The sequence below is a fragment of the Oratosquilla oratoria genome, chromosome 33, assembly GCF_046742065.1.
Source record: "Oratosquilla oratoria isolate Oo_2021 chromosome 33, ASM4674206v1, whole genome shotgun sequence".
Classification (NCBI taxonomy): domain Eukaryota; kingdom Metazoa; phylum Arthropoda; class Malacostraca; order Stomatopoda; family Squillidae; genus Oratosquilla; species Oratosquilla oratoria.
The window spans coordinates 39,185,510-39,203,504 of NC_134809.1; the positions used below are offsets into that span (position 1 = coordinate 39,185,510).

Consider the following 17,995-nt stretch of genomic DNA (forward strand, 5'->3'; position numbering starts at 1 on the left):
GCCATACATGTATTTGAAGCTAAATATGATTATTTACATAGTAAGAAATAAGAACTCATGAGCAATGTGCCTTTACTGTATACTACTATTAGGTGAATACAGTTAGGGCAAACACAAATACACCAAGAAATTAATTTACAGGACAGTACTCAAATACCCATTTTTTAATGTAGTTGAAGTCCATTAAGGTGAAAAAAACTAAGAGATTTGTATACAATTTGCATACATTTACTTACAAAACACACTGGAATGACATCTTAACTTATATTATCTTGCTACCCCAGAGTAATGGATGTACTCTAGTACCATGATCTAAACTTAATATTACTCCTTGTCTCATGTGTATGTTCTTCAGGATCCAACCATGTCATGCTTTGGTATTAAGTGTACAGGCTGTAGGACTGTTTCACTGCATCTATAGACATACAAATATGCATTCACACACTCACATAATTTGACAATCCACAGCAAGTTCTCTAGTTGTTCAGCTTTTCAACTGAGACTTGGATGGGTTTCAGGGATTATCATACTGACTGGTTTGATTTTGCCTAATACCAAGCACATGACCTATCTGGTGAAGTCCAGGATCAAGATTGCCATGTGGTGCATCTACACATCTACAAGCACTGGGACCAATAATGAATAGTACATGGCTTGTGGTAGTCCTGCAAGACAGACAGTGCAGCTGCCCATTTTCAAAACCTGTCTTCTCACCTCCAAGGGGTGCAACCCTAAGGGGCTGACACTAAATTTCCAGACCAAGCCCAAGAGCTGTGCTCTATCAACTTCAACTGTATTTCATACACCTTTTTCACAGCTGACAACTGGTGATACCTCCCCTCCTACAACTTTGAGCTGGTTACATAGAAACAGTCCCACACCAATAACAGACAACAGTCCCAGTTTTCTTTCCAAAGGAATCTGTGGGAGGCCCAAAGGACCATTGCCAGCTGCTGTAGGGCTGCAGGTTTTTCATGCAGTGAAATTTGAGGCAACAATTATCATTAACAAACATGCACATAATAACAACCATGTTCCAATGGTATGTTATATCAATTCCAGGGCTGATATGAACAGGAATCTCAGGATTGACGATGAAATTAGCCTTGAGTAGATAAAATAAAATCCCTTACTGCTTTAAGCACATAGCACTCTTCATACTGGAACTACTTGGGTGTGATTTCTACATATTACTCTGGAGTGGAATAATTGAGGTATATGAAGTTTGCATTTTCTCTTGAAGCAATGACAGTTTACTGGCATTATTATCATAATCATTTCATAATTGCCATTGTCACTTTTACCATCCCTATAAAACACGTATAAAAATTGCACTCAAAAACTTGAACATTTTCCTTACAATGGACAGTACAATTTGTTGCAGCACTTTTTATACATAAAACACAAAAATAAAACTAGACTAGCTAAAATACTGAAACAAATGAGATTTGTCACACATTTTTGAGGACTGCATTGAATGATGTTTATACCTCATATTGGTTGATCTGACCACTCAATACACTTTTATGTTCAACAACTGTGGCATGGACATTATTGTACTTGTGAAATCTTGAAGTGACTTCAGAACTTCTGTCCTCTGGATAGCAGAATACAGAAGACATATTTCATAATATGAATAACTGAACTACTGACTCGTTAGAATAGTGTGATGTTCTGGGAATCTGCAAAAAATTATGAAAGAAAAAATATCTTATTATTTGTGAATGAATAGTCCAATGAAGTACATTTTTTACTCCTATATTTCTTATTCTATTGGTAACTTTAGTAACAGTTTCATGTATGCATCCATTTTATCATCTACCTGTAGAAGTGGAGAGGAAGGTTAATCATTATGATGAAAGCAGATGGCAATACAAAATACACTTAAACTTTATCTATGATTCCATTAGTAATTTATGTAGTAGTTTCATGTATATATCCATTTCATCATCTACCAGGAGAAATGGAAAGAAAACTTAAATATTCATTAACCACTTCAGAAAAGTCAAATTCTTGCATGCAGCATTGGCTGCCATATATATGATGCAACGCACTACTTGCATTATATAGTCATTGCTGTATTACTCATTCTCTTTCACTCTGAGTAATAATAAACACAGAAAACATGATCAAACCAGTTCAAAGAATCCAGGAGTAACTCATGTACAACTACTATATACATATACGGTATATATATAATCAAGACGCCAACGCATCCTTGTGTACCCACTCATGCCATATGACATCTACATAGACATCATTGTACCAAAGTGGTTAAAATGATGGCAGAAGACAAAAAAAAAAAATATATATATATTTACCTAGTTGTATTTTATGGGAAGAGAGCTATGCTCATAGTAACCTGTTCTTGTATCTTTCAGCATCCAGTTTGATCTTAAATTCTTGTATAGTTTTTGCACTCACTGTTTCCTCATTCAGTTTGTTCCAGATTATCACTTTGTGTGGGAAGCTATTCTTTTTCAGATCTCTTCTGTAACTATCCTTTTTAAGTTTACTTTCATGTCTTCTTGTTTTTCTCCTATCCCACTTCAGTAAATCATCTCTATCAAGGACTTCCATCCCTTTCATAATTCTGTAGATGGTTAGTAGATCTCCTTTTTCTCTTTGTTCCAGGGTTGGTAGTTCGAGTTTGTCCAATCTTTGTTCATATTTGTCAATTTGGAGAGTGTTGGTGCCATCTTTGTTGTTGCTCTTTGAATTCTTTCTAATTTCCTTATGTTGTTTTTAGTACTAGGTGTCCATAGTGTCACAGCATACTCCAATCTTGGTCTTATCAATACAACTAATATTTTCTTTCCCATTTCTTCATCCATGTAGTCAAACACTACTTTCATTGATCTTAATAAATTGAAAGTTTCTCTATTTTGTTGATATGTTTGTCTGGTGCCATGTCATTGGTGATAGTTACTCCTAGGTCCCTTTCCGAGTTGACTTTTGTAACTTCCTTTGTACCAATTTTGTATTGTCCCAATATTCTATTTTTGTGTGTGTATTTACCTGGTAGTATTATACGGGAAGTGGAGCTATGCTCATTGTGACCCATTTTTGTATCTCTAAGCATCTAGTTTGTTCTTAATTCTTGTATGTTTTTTACACACACTATTGCTTCATCCAATTTGTTCCAGACATCCACCACTCTGTGTGGGAAAACTATATATATATATATATATATATATATTTTCAAATCTCTTCTATAACTATTCTTTTTGAGTTTATTTTCATGTCCTTTTGTTTTTTCTTTTATCCTACTTTAATAAGTCTCCTCTGTCAAGAACTTTCATACATTTCATGATTCTGTAAATGGCCAATAGTGTTGGTAGTTGGTAGTTCCAATTTAGACAAATAGTCATAAGCCACTTTCATTGACCTTAGTAAATTGAAGTTTTATCCAACTATTTTGTTTATATGCTTGTCTGGTGACATGTCTTTGCTGATAATTACACCTAGGTCCCTTTCAGAGCTCACTTTTTTGACTTCCTCTGCACCAATTTTGTATCTCCTCGATATTCTATTTGTACTTTTTCCAAACTTCACTATACATTTTTTTATGTTAAACTTCACTTCCCACTTTTGACTACATTTCCAGACTTTATCTAAGTCCTTCTGTAGTGATTCACAATCTTCCTCTGTACTTACTTTAATATTTTTGCGTCATCTGCGAAGAAGTTCACATAACATTCCACACCTTCATCCATGTCATTTATATATATGGTAAACATAATTGCAGCCGATACCGAACCTTGTGGGACTCCACTTATCATTACTTCCCCGGTTGAGTATTTGTCTCTAAGTACTACCCTCATTTTTCTCCCAGTCAAGAAACCTTCCATCAATTCCAATAATTTTCCTTGAATACCACCTATTGATTCCATTTTTCTTAATAGCTTTTTGTGTGGTACTTTATCAAACATTTTTTGTAGATCTAGAAAAGCAATCTGCCCATCCATCCCTTTCTTGTGTTATTTCTATTATTCTCAAGTAGAAGCAAATCAAGTTGGTAGCACATGATCTTCCGTGTCTAAATCCAATTTGTGTTGGATTCAGTATATTTTTTTTCTTCCAGATATTTAACCCATCTACTTTTGATAACTTTTTCACACATTTTTGCTATTGTGCTTGTAAAGGAGACAGGTCATTAGTTGGATTTTCCTTGTCCCTTCCTTTATATATTGGTACAATACTTGCATTTTTCCAATCCTGTGGTACCTTTCCTTCTTTGACTGAGTAAACAATTATTTTGTAGATTTTGTCAGTTCATCTATGCATTCCTTTATATCCAGTTTGCAATTCCACCCAGACCATGTGATTTTCTGACATCAATTTTTTTTTTTTTTTTTTTTGTCTCTAATTTCCTTCTCTGTCAAAGTTATTTCTTTCATTGGGTGGTATCTTCTGTATTTCCTCCCAATTTTGTGTATTTTCAATTGTGAATACAGATTTAATATGTTCATAATTTCATCCATTTCTACATCTTTTTTATATTCATTATTACCTTGGCACAATTTTACTATTTCCTTGTTTGTCTTTTAGTTTACCATTCACATACCTGTAAAATAGTTTAGGTTGGACCTTGCATTTTTTTTATTATGTCCTTTTCATAGCTTCTCTTTTCATCCCTGCATATTTTTACATTTTCTTTTCTTAGTTTGATATATGTTTGCCATTTGTTTTTTGTTTTTTTTTTCATCTTTTCCAAGCTTTGTCTCTTCTATCTTTAACCTCACTAAATTTTTTGTTGTACCAGCACTTAATGTACACCCTTTCTTGCTTCTGTTTTGGTCCATACTTGTTTATTCCCTCATTGCCAATTTCTTTTAATATGTTCCATTTATCTTCAATCTTTGTTTCTTCATCTAAGAAGTTTTCCCAATTTATATTTTGAAAGAATTTTCTGGGTTTCTCAAAATCTGTTTTGTTGTACATTAGTCTTCCTTTCCTATGTTTCTCATTTCTTCTCACATCAATTTGTTCTTTTAGTTTGAAATCTATTAGTAAGTGATCACTCTTCCCAACTGGTGTTTTATATTCTATTCTGTTTACAATTTCAGGCTCTGACAAGTATTAAATCTAGTCTCGATGGTTCCTCATTTTCTATATCTGGTATTTTCCTTTACCCATTGAGTCATTGTGTATTCAATGGTCATATCCAGTAGTATGTTTCCCCATAGGTCTTCTCTACCTTTCACTGTCATTTCTTTCCAACATATTCCTTTTGAGTTAAAGTCACCCTTAATTACTATATTTCCTCCTTTCAGTAAATCAGTGCATTCTTTGTGTCTTCCAGCATTTTGGAATGATCACTCTCTGTCCATTACTACAAATTTTCTACTTTTCATGTCACTGTTTTCAACTTTTATAATAATTATTTCCACATTAATTTTTCCTTCTGTTATCTTACTCAAAAACATGACTACCCTGTTTCTCCTTTCTATTTTTCATCCAATGGTTGTATAGGCCTTGTCCCAGTGTTTGGTGGTAGAGGGCTTTTTAATTTCGTCTCCACAATTCTCATTATGTCTGTTTTTCCAATGCCAGATAGTAGTTTAATTCATTTATTCCTCAAATCATGCCATCTATGTTGGTATATGTTATTTTTCATTTTTTTCTTTTCTCCTTTTCTGTCTATCATGTTCTTTTTTTTATCAACCATTTTCTCAGCATCAGGTCCAGCTCTCTCTCTCTCTCTCTCAAAAAAAAAAAAAAAAAAAAAATTATTCACTTCCAAGTGCCATTTTTTCTTTTTCCTCATCACTCATCTTTTTTTTGTCCATATATTTTTGTAATTTTCATTATTTGCTAAATTTTTTTTTATAGTACTTCTGTTATCATTTGAGACCTTAGTTTGATTTTTAGTGGCATATATTGTTTTTCTTTCTATGCACTTCCTCAATCTCTTTGTCCATATCCTGTCCCTCCTCTTGTATTTCCTTTAGAATTGCTTTAGCAAATTCTAATTTTTTTTTCTCTTTGACATCTAGGTACATTGTTTTTCTTTAATACTATAAACTACTATGTACAGTATGCATTGTATGCCGCAATTGTTTTATGGATTGGGCATCAGTAGCATATGTTGTATGCCGCAATTTCAAGAATTTGCCAAAAATAGGCATTGCATTGAGGGTCAAATATGTGGTAATAATCAAATAGCCTTATCCATTGGCTATAAAAGGCACCTTATTTTTATACATTTTTTTTTATTTATTTATTGACAAAACTGGCAACCCTTGCAGCAATTTTTGGGGGGTAACATGGGGTATAAAATCGGCCTTTAGGATATAATTTTGGGGATTCTGGTGTACGAAACAAAGTATGAGGAGGTGAAATTGCACTTCAACAGTTAGGCAGGTGCTATTTAGTAAGTATTCAGCCGCCAATTTTTGTAATAAACGCATAATACAAAATCTGGCTAGGCAATAATGCTGTGATGGATGCTTACTAAAACATTTAACAAAACAATAAGAAACACCACAATCACCTATCCTCCATAAAATTATAAATAAAAGATACCAAAGAATCAATTTACCACATAACAAAGTGATAAATATTTGCCGAAAAAATCCACAAAAACTATTTATAAACATGTTCTCCATAAGTGTCAGACTACTATGGGCAACTGTACATTGACTTCAAACATCATAGATGTCAAATTACTTCACTCTCTGAAATCCTAACAAAGCTTCCCCCCAAAAATGTGACCTCGTTCAACCCAAGTTTCTCCACTTCTAGGCTAAGTTGAATCAAAATAAGCAGGATTTGTTGGTTTTTACATAATTTTGAGTCGATTAAAAAAAATATATAATAATAGTAAAATAAAATAAAAATATTGATTATCAATTTTGGCTCCGATGCTGGAGGGGGGAGTATATACAGTACAACATTTGCCCGGTGATGTACGGGTTAAGTGTCCAGTTTGAGATCTTGTCAGACCCTGAAGCTTTTGTCACATCCAATGATCCCAGGAGGTTGAGCACTTTCCTTACTTCTACATTTATATCTGCTAAGCCTGTTTTTTTTTTATTGCTACCCTCACTTTTCTAACCAAAATTATGCTCTTTTGTGAAGACCGATTCAAAACCTTCATTCATTATAAGATTCTCTAAAAAAAATTTTCTAATTCTTTTTAGTACTGGGTGACCATAGTGTCGCTAAATACTCCAATTTAGGCCTTATCAGTGTGACTAATATGTTCTTTACCATTTCTTCATCCAAGTAAGGAAAAGCCACTTTTATTGATCTTAGCAAGTTATAGGTTTCACTAACAATTTTGTTTATATGTTTGTCTACCTTGCCTGTGTGATTCATTCCTTAGCACTATTTCCTCATCCTCCAGTTCAAATTCAATTGTTACATGGTCACTTTTTCCTATGGGGCAAAGGTTGCTCAAGGAGCTGAGTATGTCTGGCTCTTTGGTTAGTTGCAGATCAAATTTTGTGGGAATGTTATCTCCTCTTACCTGGGTCATTTCCTTAACCCAATGGGTCATTGTGTTCTCCATTGCTATACTTAACAGGGTAGTTACCCTGGAATCTTCTTTGCTGCTTCCTTCCCATTCCTTCCAGTTGATATCACTGCAATTAAAATCTTCAATAAGGACTAAATTGCTACTTTGTTCAATAGTATTCTTTAGGGAAAACAGCTGTGTCCTATAAAATTTCTTCCCTCCTCATTTATTGTTGGTCTATCCTTTTTCCTCTATGGTGTTGAGAAGGTCTTTTTCTCTCATTTGTCAAAGTTTTATTTTCCCTTCTCAGTTTATCAACCTCTGGTTTCTGAGCCAAGTTTATTTCATTTTCTCACTCCAGACCATGCAGTCTAGACTCATGGGAGGAAATTAAATTTCTGTTTAACTCTGTCAAAATTTCACTTACCTCTATGGAAGAGTATCCACCTTATTATTTTCAAACTCATTCCCAACACTACATCAATCAAGTTTTTCAATGGACTTACTCACCTTTTAGGGAGCAAAACCTTCAAAATATGCCATCTTTGAAGGGGGAAAAAAATTAATTGTAAACATACTATTTTTTTTTTCTATCATGAGCAACTTCTGAGATGAAAACCACTACTTTTCCTCCCTCTTTCAAAAGTTGGAATTAGCAATGTTTTCCCTATGGTGATCCTGAAAAGTTTTTCTCCGCCCTGTCCATTCAACTGGTGAGTATTTTCATTTGGCTTTGCCTGTTAAAGGTGAACCTAATATTCTCATTTTCCGTTTACATTTATCTGTCACAACATGACTATTAGTACTAATCCAATGTCTAAATCAGATTTTTACAATATTTGGTATGTCTTCCTACATGCATTCTGATCGCAGATCCTTGTTTATAGCCAAGGATCGGTGTGAATTCTTGCACAATCTAGGCATTGCCACTAGTCAAATGACACCTTATAATCCTTGAGGGAATGGGCAGTGTGAGAGGTATTATACTATAATCTGGAAGCACATAACCTTTGCTCTGGCACCCAAGAACCTTCAAGAATATCAATGGGAAACAGTGTTGCCTGACACTCTTCATTCAATTAGATCTCTGCTCTGCACAGCCACAAATGCTGCACCACATGAGAGGCTCTTCTTGTACCAGTGTTGATCTCTCAGTGGCCATTCATTGCCAACTTGGTTATCTGTTCATGGTCCTGCCTTACTACATCATGTTTGCACTGGTAAATATGAACCCCTTGTTGATGAAGTTCAGTTGTTAGAGGCAAACCCACAGTACACTCATGTAAGATTTGCTGATGGACACAAATCAATGATATCAGTGCATGACTTGGCTCAGACTGGTAACATATCATTGTATGAGATGCAAGAGGATCTCAACATCAATCCTTCTAGAGAGACTGGTTTGGTGGAGATTCTTCAAGTGTCTGCTGATTCATTTGAGTTGAGTTCTTCCAATGTTGCAGGTGATCAGAGTATATTCATCAAGGAAGGGGATATAAAAATTTATTCTTTTCTGGCCTGGGTATCTGGTGCTCCAGCTAATCTCCAACATAGGGGTGAACCCTCCACTCCTGTGCATACTGGCCTGGAACAACTGTGCCTATCTACGTGGGAATACCACAAGCCTCTTTGCTATATAGAACAATGATTTTTCATGGGAGCAGAGAATGTAGTGATCTAAGCTTTACATTATTTTGTCTACTTACAACTAATTGTGCATGTTAACCTGATTAGAATGGGTATGTTTCCTTATATTGTTTCTGTTTTGTTTTCAGACTGTATTGAAGTTTTGTTAGTTGAATAAAGCCTAGAGAAAGGGATTGACTCTTACTTATGAATACAACAATAACATTGTTTGTGAGGCGAGCCTATAAAGCGTACTTCGGACTTACGCTTGGTGACTAAGACAAGAAATGGGCCCCACATACTGTGTGTCATAACTGTGAAGAAATGCTACATGACTGGACGAAAGGGAAATGTAAGGGCTTACCTTTCAGAATTCCTATGACCTGGCAGGAACTGAAGGATCACACAACTGACTGTTATTTTTGTCTATTACAAAAGGCATTGGAAAGAAAAACAGACATAAAATCACATATCCTAGTATCCTCTCAGCAATCTGACCTACTCTGCACTCTGATGAGCTACCAATTCCAGTTTTTAATGGGTTGTCTCCATCTGAGGAAGAGGGTAGCGACAAAATGCAAGAGACTGACAATGGAACTCAAGAAATACTGGCAAATTCCGATGATCCTTCTTAAGTTACATCATTCAACTCCTCAGCAGTTTAGCCAGCCAAAGCTGAATGACCTTTTGCATGATTTGGGTCTCTCCAAAAAAGTAACAGAAATGTTAACTTCCAGGTTGCAAGAAAAGGCTCTACTGAACCAAACCACGTTAGTTTCATACTTCCAAAATCAGGTACAAGTTTTTGTGGAATTTTTTAAAGAGAAGAATAAATTTGTTTATTGCCATATCTCAGGTCTTCTCCAGGAATCAGGGATTCCATTGTATAATCCAAGTGACTGGAGTTTATTTCTAGACAGTTTTAACCACCTGAAGTGTGTTCTACTACATAATGACAGCTGTTCCAGTAGGTCATTCCATGTGTTTACAAGAGGAGCATACTGACATTAAAACTGTGATAGACCTACTAAAACACCACGAGCACAACTGGACAATTTGTGTGGACCTCAGAATGGTGAACTTCTTTCTTGGTCAACAAAGAGGGTTTACAAAGTATCTCTGCTTTCTTTGCATATGGAACAGCTGAGCTAGAGACAAGCATTGGAAGCAGAAAAAATGGCCCTTATATGAGATTCTGAAAGCTGGTATGCCAAATACTGTCCATGATCCAATTGTCAGTCAAGAAAAGATATTTCTTCCTTTCCACATGAAGCTGGGCCTGATGAAACAGTTTGTCAGAGCATTAAATACTAATAGCAAATACTTCTAACACATAGTCTCGATTTTCCCTGCTTTGTCATTTGAGAAGATCAAGGTAGGTGTGTTTGGTGGATCACAGGTTCGCACAATTGTATGTGATCAAGACTTTGTCAAAAAGATGAAAGGGGAGCGTGGCTTTAATTTGTGGTGGTAATGGAAAACTTTCTCAGTTACAAAAAAGCTGACAACTATGAAACCCTTGTAACAACCTTGTTGTCACCTTTTCATGACCTTGGATACAACATGAGTGTCAAACTCCATTTCCTATACAGTCATCTTGATAGATTTCCTGAGAACTTAGGGGCAGTAAGTGATGAGCAAGGTGAGCAGCTCCATCAGGATATGAAGACCATGGAGGAGCATTACCAAGGGAGATGGGGCAAACATATGATGGCAGACTACTGCTGGAATGTTAAACAAGATTGCCCTGAGACAGTCCACAAATGCAAGACCTTCAAGCACAAATTCCTGCCTCACTAAACAATGAGTTTCATATAAATTTTAACCTTTGTGTTACAGAACATGTTTCAAATTGTGTTGTGAATAAATTTAGACTATGTAATATATATATATTTTTTTTTATTCACCAGCTAATTCCATGAGTTTAAGCACACATTTCTTCTCATAGACAACAATCCCAGTGAGATGAAGACAAAATTTTGACATTTTGAAATACCTCAATTGCAAAGAATTAAGAACTTTCAGGAAAAACATATACCAAGGCTTTTTCCCCCTTACAAGGGAGGTAGCCAAAAAGGAAAAGGCATAAAATCATTCCCACCCATTCCATCCCTGAATACACTCCACACCCCTCCACCCTCCCTCTTAGCACCTCCTGGATGACGGGTCATCCCTGCACCTTGTCCACTGCCCTGGTGTCAGAAGCAGTGTTGCCAGACACAGCACATCCACAGCAAGGCCGCTTCATTAAATCAGCGACCCCCCCTCTCCATAGATAATACCAGTGGTTCATATAAATGCAACAAAAGTCTTGGGAGTGAATATGATTCTGTGTGGATGTTTTATGAGGTTTGGATGGTAGGTTGTGGTAGATGTTTGGGTAGTAGGCTGCTGGTGTAGTTCCTTGTTGCATTCTGTTGGTGGTGTGTATTTACCTAGTTGTATCTTTCAGGACGAGAGCTATGCTCGTAGTGACCCATTTTCGTATCTCTCCGCATCCATTCTTAAAATCTTGTATAGCTATGGCACTCACTGTTTCTCCATTTAGTTTGTTCCAGACATCAATCACTCTATGTGGGAAGCTATTCTTTTTAAAATCTCCTCTGTAACTGTTCTTCTTTAGCTTCTTTTCGTGTCCTCTTGTTTCTCTTCTCTCTCATTATAATAAGTCGTCTCCATCAAGAATTTCCATCCCTTTCATAATTCTGTAAATGGTCAACAAATCACCTTTCTAGTCTCTGTTCCAGTGTTGATAGATGTAATTTCTCCAATCTTTGTTCGTACATCAAATTTGATAGTGTAGGTGCCATTCTAGAATTCTTTCTAATTTTCTTGTTTTTTTTGTTTTTTTGTGCTAGGTGCCCATAATGTTGCAGCATACTCTAGGTCTTATTAGTGTAACCACTATTTTCTTTACCATTTCTTCATCCATGTAGTTGAAGGCCACTTTCATTGATCTTAATAAGTTAAAAGTCTCTCAAAATAATTTATTGACATGTATATCAGATGTCAAGTCACTAGAGATAATTACTCCCAGATCCCTTTCTGAATCAAATTTTTTGACTTCCTCGTTACCAATTTTATGACCCAATATTCTATTTTTGCCTTTTCCAAATCCCATTATACTACATTTCTTAATATTAAAGTTCATTTCACTCTCAAAAAGAAAAAGAAAAAAGTCTGTTCTTTTCTCATTTCTATCATTGGCTTCAATTCTGAGAGCCTTGTCTTTCTCTTTTTCCTCATCACTCATTTCCTTTTTTATCCATATATGTTTGAATTTCTCGACGTTTGCTAATTTAATTGCTTTCGATAATACCTCCTTGGCTATCATTTGAGTTCTTAGTTTTATTTTCAGAGGTCTATGTTGTTTTTCTTTTGAATATTTGCCTATACTGTGAATCTTGTCAAATTCTTTGTCAAAATTTTGCCCTTCATCCTGTATTTCTTTTAAAATTTCCTTAGCTATTTCCTTTTCCTCATTTTCTCTCTGGTATTTATACACATATTTTTCTTGGCTACCATGGACCACAATGCATTTACCTTTGTCAACTGCATCTCTCAACCAATTTTCCTTTTCTTTAATTATTTTCATAACTTTTTGTATTTTCCCCTATCTGCTTTTGTACTATTTCTCTAAAAGATATTTTTTTATTTTCCTGTTCTTGTTTACATTGATTTTTTATTTCAATGAGGTCTGTTTCTTTAAATGACTCTTCCCCCTTTCTGGTCACAACCTGTAATTGCTTTCTGACCTCCTTTTTAAGTTCTTCATTTTGATTTTTGTCCTCATTTTTCATTCTTTCTTTTTCTCTTTTGAGGATATCAATTTCACTTTTAAGGTCACTTAATTCTCTAATCGTTTGCTCATTACTCTTATGCAAAGTAATCACTTCCCTTAGTACAGCTCGGCAGTCCAATATTAAATCTATGATTTCTTTCAATAATTAGTTTACTTTGTGATTTCTTAATGCACTGCTACATCTAACTTCTCTATCTATATCTAAGCCTTTACCTATTTCTGGATTTCTTAGAAAACCCGAAAAACTGTTGTTCTCCCACCTTTGGTTTATCCTTGGAGTGTCAATTAAACATGTTCTCTTGGAAATGACACTTCTCAGTGATTCCACCTTACTTATATCCAGGCCTCTCTTCGTTAGTTCTTTTAATATTCTTTCATCTTTTTCTTTCTCCATTGTGCCAACTATACTTATTTCAAGAACTGGATTTTACCTTATCAGTCACATGAGAAACATATCTTACACACCCCGCACAATAACAACTAGTTTCCTTCGTGTCAGAGACAAAACTGCTAGATAGGCGCTCAATTACTGCACTTCCTTTCGCTTTGGTGTCTTGTTTATGTATACTTCTGTGTCTTATGTTTTGTGCGAGATGTATTGTGAAAAATGTGTGTTGTTTAGGGTTTTGGCAAAGACGATGATAATGATGATTATGACCCAATGCATGGTGGCTCATAAAGTTGCAAGTAACAGAATAATTTTAGTGTGTGAAGGTACTAGAGAATTTCAAATTCCATTGTTACAAATAACTCAGATGGATAGTGAAACTCATTTCTTCCCTATGAGTATGCTGTCACAACTTGGCTTTCATTTGCTATAATAACTTGCAATATCTCTTTAGAATCATCATTAATGATACTATAATTGTAGTTTTAGTAACATACTCTCTCTGGGGTAAGTACAATATTTTTTCCCTGTTTTTCATACAGAAAATTTCTAATTTGAAATTAAAATTATGTTAATTTTCTACAAATAAATCACTGCTCTCTGGATTTACTATGTATCCATACTTTTGAAGGCTGAAAATCAAGAATAAGAATATTTTGTTAACATAATAAAATTGTGCATGGAAATTATTCTATATATAATTCTGAATGTGTATTCACAATACCTCCAGGATCTCAAATATAAAGAATACAAAAGTAGCAATTTGACCGCTAAAAAAAATTCTGTTCAATTTTGTTTCCAGTGACTCCTGACAGTGAAACAAATGATAAATCTATTGTATATTGAAGAAATTTTTCCATTACTAAGGAACATCTGCTACCTTTGTCACCAATTACTCATCCACTGTCACGGGAAAATGACAATTGGTCCACATTACTTCTACCTCAACAGGTCTTTACTAGGATAGAAATAGTAGTTCTTTGATAGCATATGATAATCATTATCTTTCTACAAATTTTCAGTGTTGTAACGTTCAAGTCAACATGCTCAATAAATCAAAATGTTTAAAAAATAAAAATGATCCAGATTGACTATCTTGTGTTTAGATTAGCCAAGCAAGTCCAGGACCGATTTGTAAAGAATGGTGTATCAAAATATATGGAGTGGGTGTATAAACTACATAGGAAGACACGAATACCAAAGATTAGGCTTGTTAGAGCATAATATGACTCCAGGAAGTATGTTTGTGTTAGGAAATCCCTGCAACACAAACCGTTTTTATATGACCTGAGATCCAAAATTTTTAGGACTCCAAATACTAATTAGTAACTGGCATTACAAATGGGTATAAATGTATGCAATTTGGGACTGATTTGCAATAGTAGTATATTTTGATGGTAAAGGTGTTAACTTTATAAAATTACTTTAACCTCAAAATGCATCTCCTGAATGATGGTAAGGGATGTGAAGACTCAATAAAACAGTGTTTCTGAGAACCTCTGCTAAGTCTTATTAATGAAAATTCTTTTCATCATAACAGCTCTTGCAGTGGCAAAATGTTTTCAATTTTATCAACTTTTGTCTGTGGTATTCAAATGAAGAAACTAAGCACTAAAACTACTTCACATGAATACAGAAATGTACCAGTCTCCAAGTGTAATGTTCTCAATTTCATCAACTTCTGTCTGTGGTGTTCAACTAAAGAAACTAGGAATGAAACTACTTCACATGAATTCTCCAAGTGTAAGGTATCCCTGATCTCACCTCAATAGTATCTCCACCAGGTATATATATATATATATATATATATATATATATATATATATATATATATACATATATATAGTATTTTCCTAGCACAACCTGTGCACTACCACACTCCTAGAGAGACAGAGAGAGAATGAGATAGATGAAAAAAAACAAAATAACACTATGACAGAAATCACATGAAAAAAAAAAAAAAAAAAAAAAAACAATTCATTATGACACCTGTTCCTCTGGAAAGTAAAGACCAACTACTTCTTTGTCAGGTCTCAAAAATACAGTTGTCCCAGTTTTGCATAAATTAGGTCGGGTCCAAACCAAATATTGACATACACCATCAACTTGTCTCTATCTATCTACATACATACAAAATTCTTCTTTACAGGGGAGGTGGCCAGCCAAGGCATGACCCAACCCTACCCATCTCACTCCCATCTATCACCCACTTGATTCTTTTCATCTTATATCCTCATGAATGACAAGTCACCCATGTCTCCAGTTTACTGCTTGGGTCAGAAGTAATGCAGAAAGACACAGCAATCAATCAATCTGTTGCCCCTGGCCTTTTGCAGAAGATCCAGAGCCTCTGAGAAACCAGCCCCAAAGTGGGACTATAAGTAACTAAGAGAAGATGCACAGAGTTGTTGTCTGGGGATTGTTAGTGTGAGGCATTCTAGTATCAGGTGTTCTCTGTCTTCTGTGTGGTGGTTGCATCTGGGTCCGCCTGAATCTGTGGCCAAGCCTATTCTGTGGTGGCACTGCTTTAATGCTGGATGGTATCCTGAGTGCAGGTGTGCCACTGTGGTTCTTGTCAGGTGTGGGAAGGTTTTTACTGTAGGGCTGTCAGGGTTGTTTTTGTTGGAGTATTAAAGTGTTTTTATGTTGTCTAGGTGTATTTACCTAGTTGTATCTTAGGGGAAGGGGAGCTACACTCATGATGTCCCGTCTCTGTATCTCACTACACTCGTGGTGCCTGTCTCTGTATCTCACCATGTCTAATTTGCCTGCAATAAAAAGGGTCACTGGAAGAAGTACTGCAAATTGACCAAGGATCAGGACACGAACCACCGCAATTTGTCAAGCCCTGTTGCTACACCCTCTCCCAATGGGAAAGCTGGCAGCTACTGCCATGTGTCTGATGGCCCTTATAGCTCTCTACCTGTCAACCTCCACAACCACTTCGGGGACATGTCCTCAAGCTTGCATGTTACTTGACACAGGTGCAGATGTCATGGTGATAGGCACTTGATGCCTAGACATTTGGGGATACACAAAACCAGCTTGCTGCCACCATCCCCAGTGTCAATGTTCACAGAAGATGGTTCCCACATATCCCCAGCAATGGGATGCTTCTGGGCCACCTTGATGACAGGGACTGGACTGCATCGCCGACTTAAAGGTTTACCAGGGAGTCCACATGCCCCTCCTCTCATTCAGCCACTGGCCATAGTCCCGCCCAACTTTCCGAAACCCATGTTCGCGGTGACACACGTGAACAAGTGCGCAGAGCTAACACTACCTGTTAATAACTCGCCAACCATTGCTTGCAACTAATTCCTACGGAAATTTAGTAAAATGCTGGCCTCCAAGGAAGACCTCCACACTGCCCCCTTAATCCCTTCCATACAGTGCCGCACACGTAGGCGTCATGAGGAGCAAGTGGATTCGCGACGCTGCCATATCGGCGTCTTGATTATATTCATTGTAGTCGCCCTGTGTTTTTACATTCTCCCTAATCTGCTCTAAATCCCATTCTCTGTGGTTTTCAAAATTCACGGGTGAAAGAGAGAACGATCGATATAAGCCGTGACTATATTTTATGATGCGAGTATTATTACGACACGTCGTACGGCTGGCATTGGCTGCTGCCCGCGAGATTTAAGTCCCGTAGTGAAGTGGTTAAGGAAGATGGTCCCCCCCCCCCCATGAGAATCCACCTAAAAGCCGGCACAGTGCCCTTCGCCCTCCACACATCAAGGCCGATACTGTTTGCATTTCAGGATCAAGTGAAGAACTTGACTCAATGGTGCAGCAAAGTATCTTCACACCTCTTGGTGAGGAACCTTCAGTGGTGACATACGCAAACAAGTGCACCAAGCTGACACTGCCTGTTGATAGCTCACCAACCACCACTCATGACTACTTCCTATGGGAATTTAGTGACGTGCTAGTCTCCAAAGAAGACCTCCACACCACTCCCTTAGGAAAGATGGTCCCCTCCCCCATGAGAATCCACTAACAGCTGGCACGGACCCTTCACCCTCCACACACCAAGGCTGACACTGTTCGCATTTCAGGATCAAGTGAAGAACTTGACTCAATGGTGCAGCAAGGTATCTTCACACTTCTTGGTGAGGAACCTTCAGAGTGGTGCCACCTGATGGTCCTTGTGGCCAAAAATAATAGCGTATGTGTCACAGTGGACCTGACTATAATTAATTCTCAGGTATCACACCCTACCCATCACACCCACACTGTTTGTGGCAGTCTGCAACATCATCCCCTCCATGAGGTTCTTTACTATGGTGGATGCCCTTCACAGTTAGAGGCAGATGGACCTCGCCAAGGGGGACCAGCACCTCACCATGTTCGTCACCCTTTACAGATGGTACAAGTATAGCCGAGGACTGATGGACCTTGCAGCCACCTGTGACACCTATTGCCTCTGTGGGGATGCAGCTCTGGTGGTGGATGACACTCTCCTGTTTGACGAGGACTTCCCCTCACTTCTGGAGGATCCACCACATGCTCACTCGAAAGTGGGTAGAAACAACTTCATCAACCGTATAGTTATTGAATGGAATAAACTTCCTGCAGAGGCATTCAGTTTAAAACTTTAAGATTTGTTTAGATAAACACCTAAACAAGATGCTGTAATGCTTGCCATTTATTTTATATTATTTGCCTGTTATTGTCTGTTTATTACTGTTTCCTTGATTATCATTTATTATTA

General features: G+C 36.7%; 1 protein-coding gene across 2 annotated transcripts in view; it reads right to left on the reverse strand.

Moving 5' to 3' along the window:
* Nucleotides 1-206: 206 nt before the first annotated feature.
* The window catches only part of LOC143017848 (protein RCC2 homolog), a 59,626-nt gene continuing 41,837 nt past the window's right edge, over nucleotides 207-17,995 (reverse strand). The window contains exons 8-9 of one of the 2 annotated variants that reach the window (XR_012965713.1): nucleotides 7,475-7,589; nucleotides 207-1,682 (exon numbers count right to left, since the gene is read on the reverse strand). The gene's annotated coding sequence lies outside the window, so the exon portion shown is untranslated. The remainder of the gene's footprint in view (nucleotides 1,683-7,474; nucleotides 7,590-17,995) is intronic. The other variant, XM_076172813.1, reaches the window with a different exon arrangement.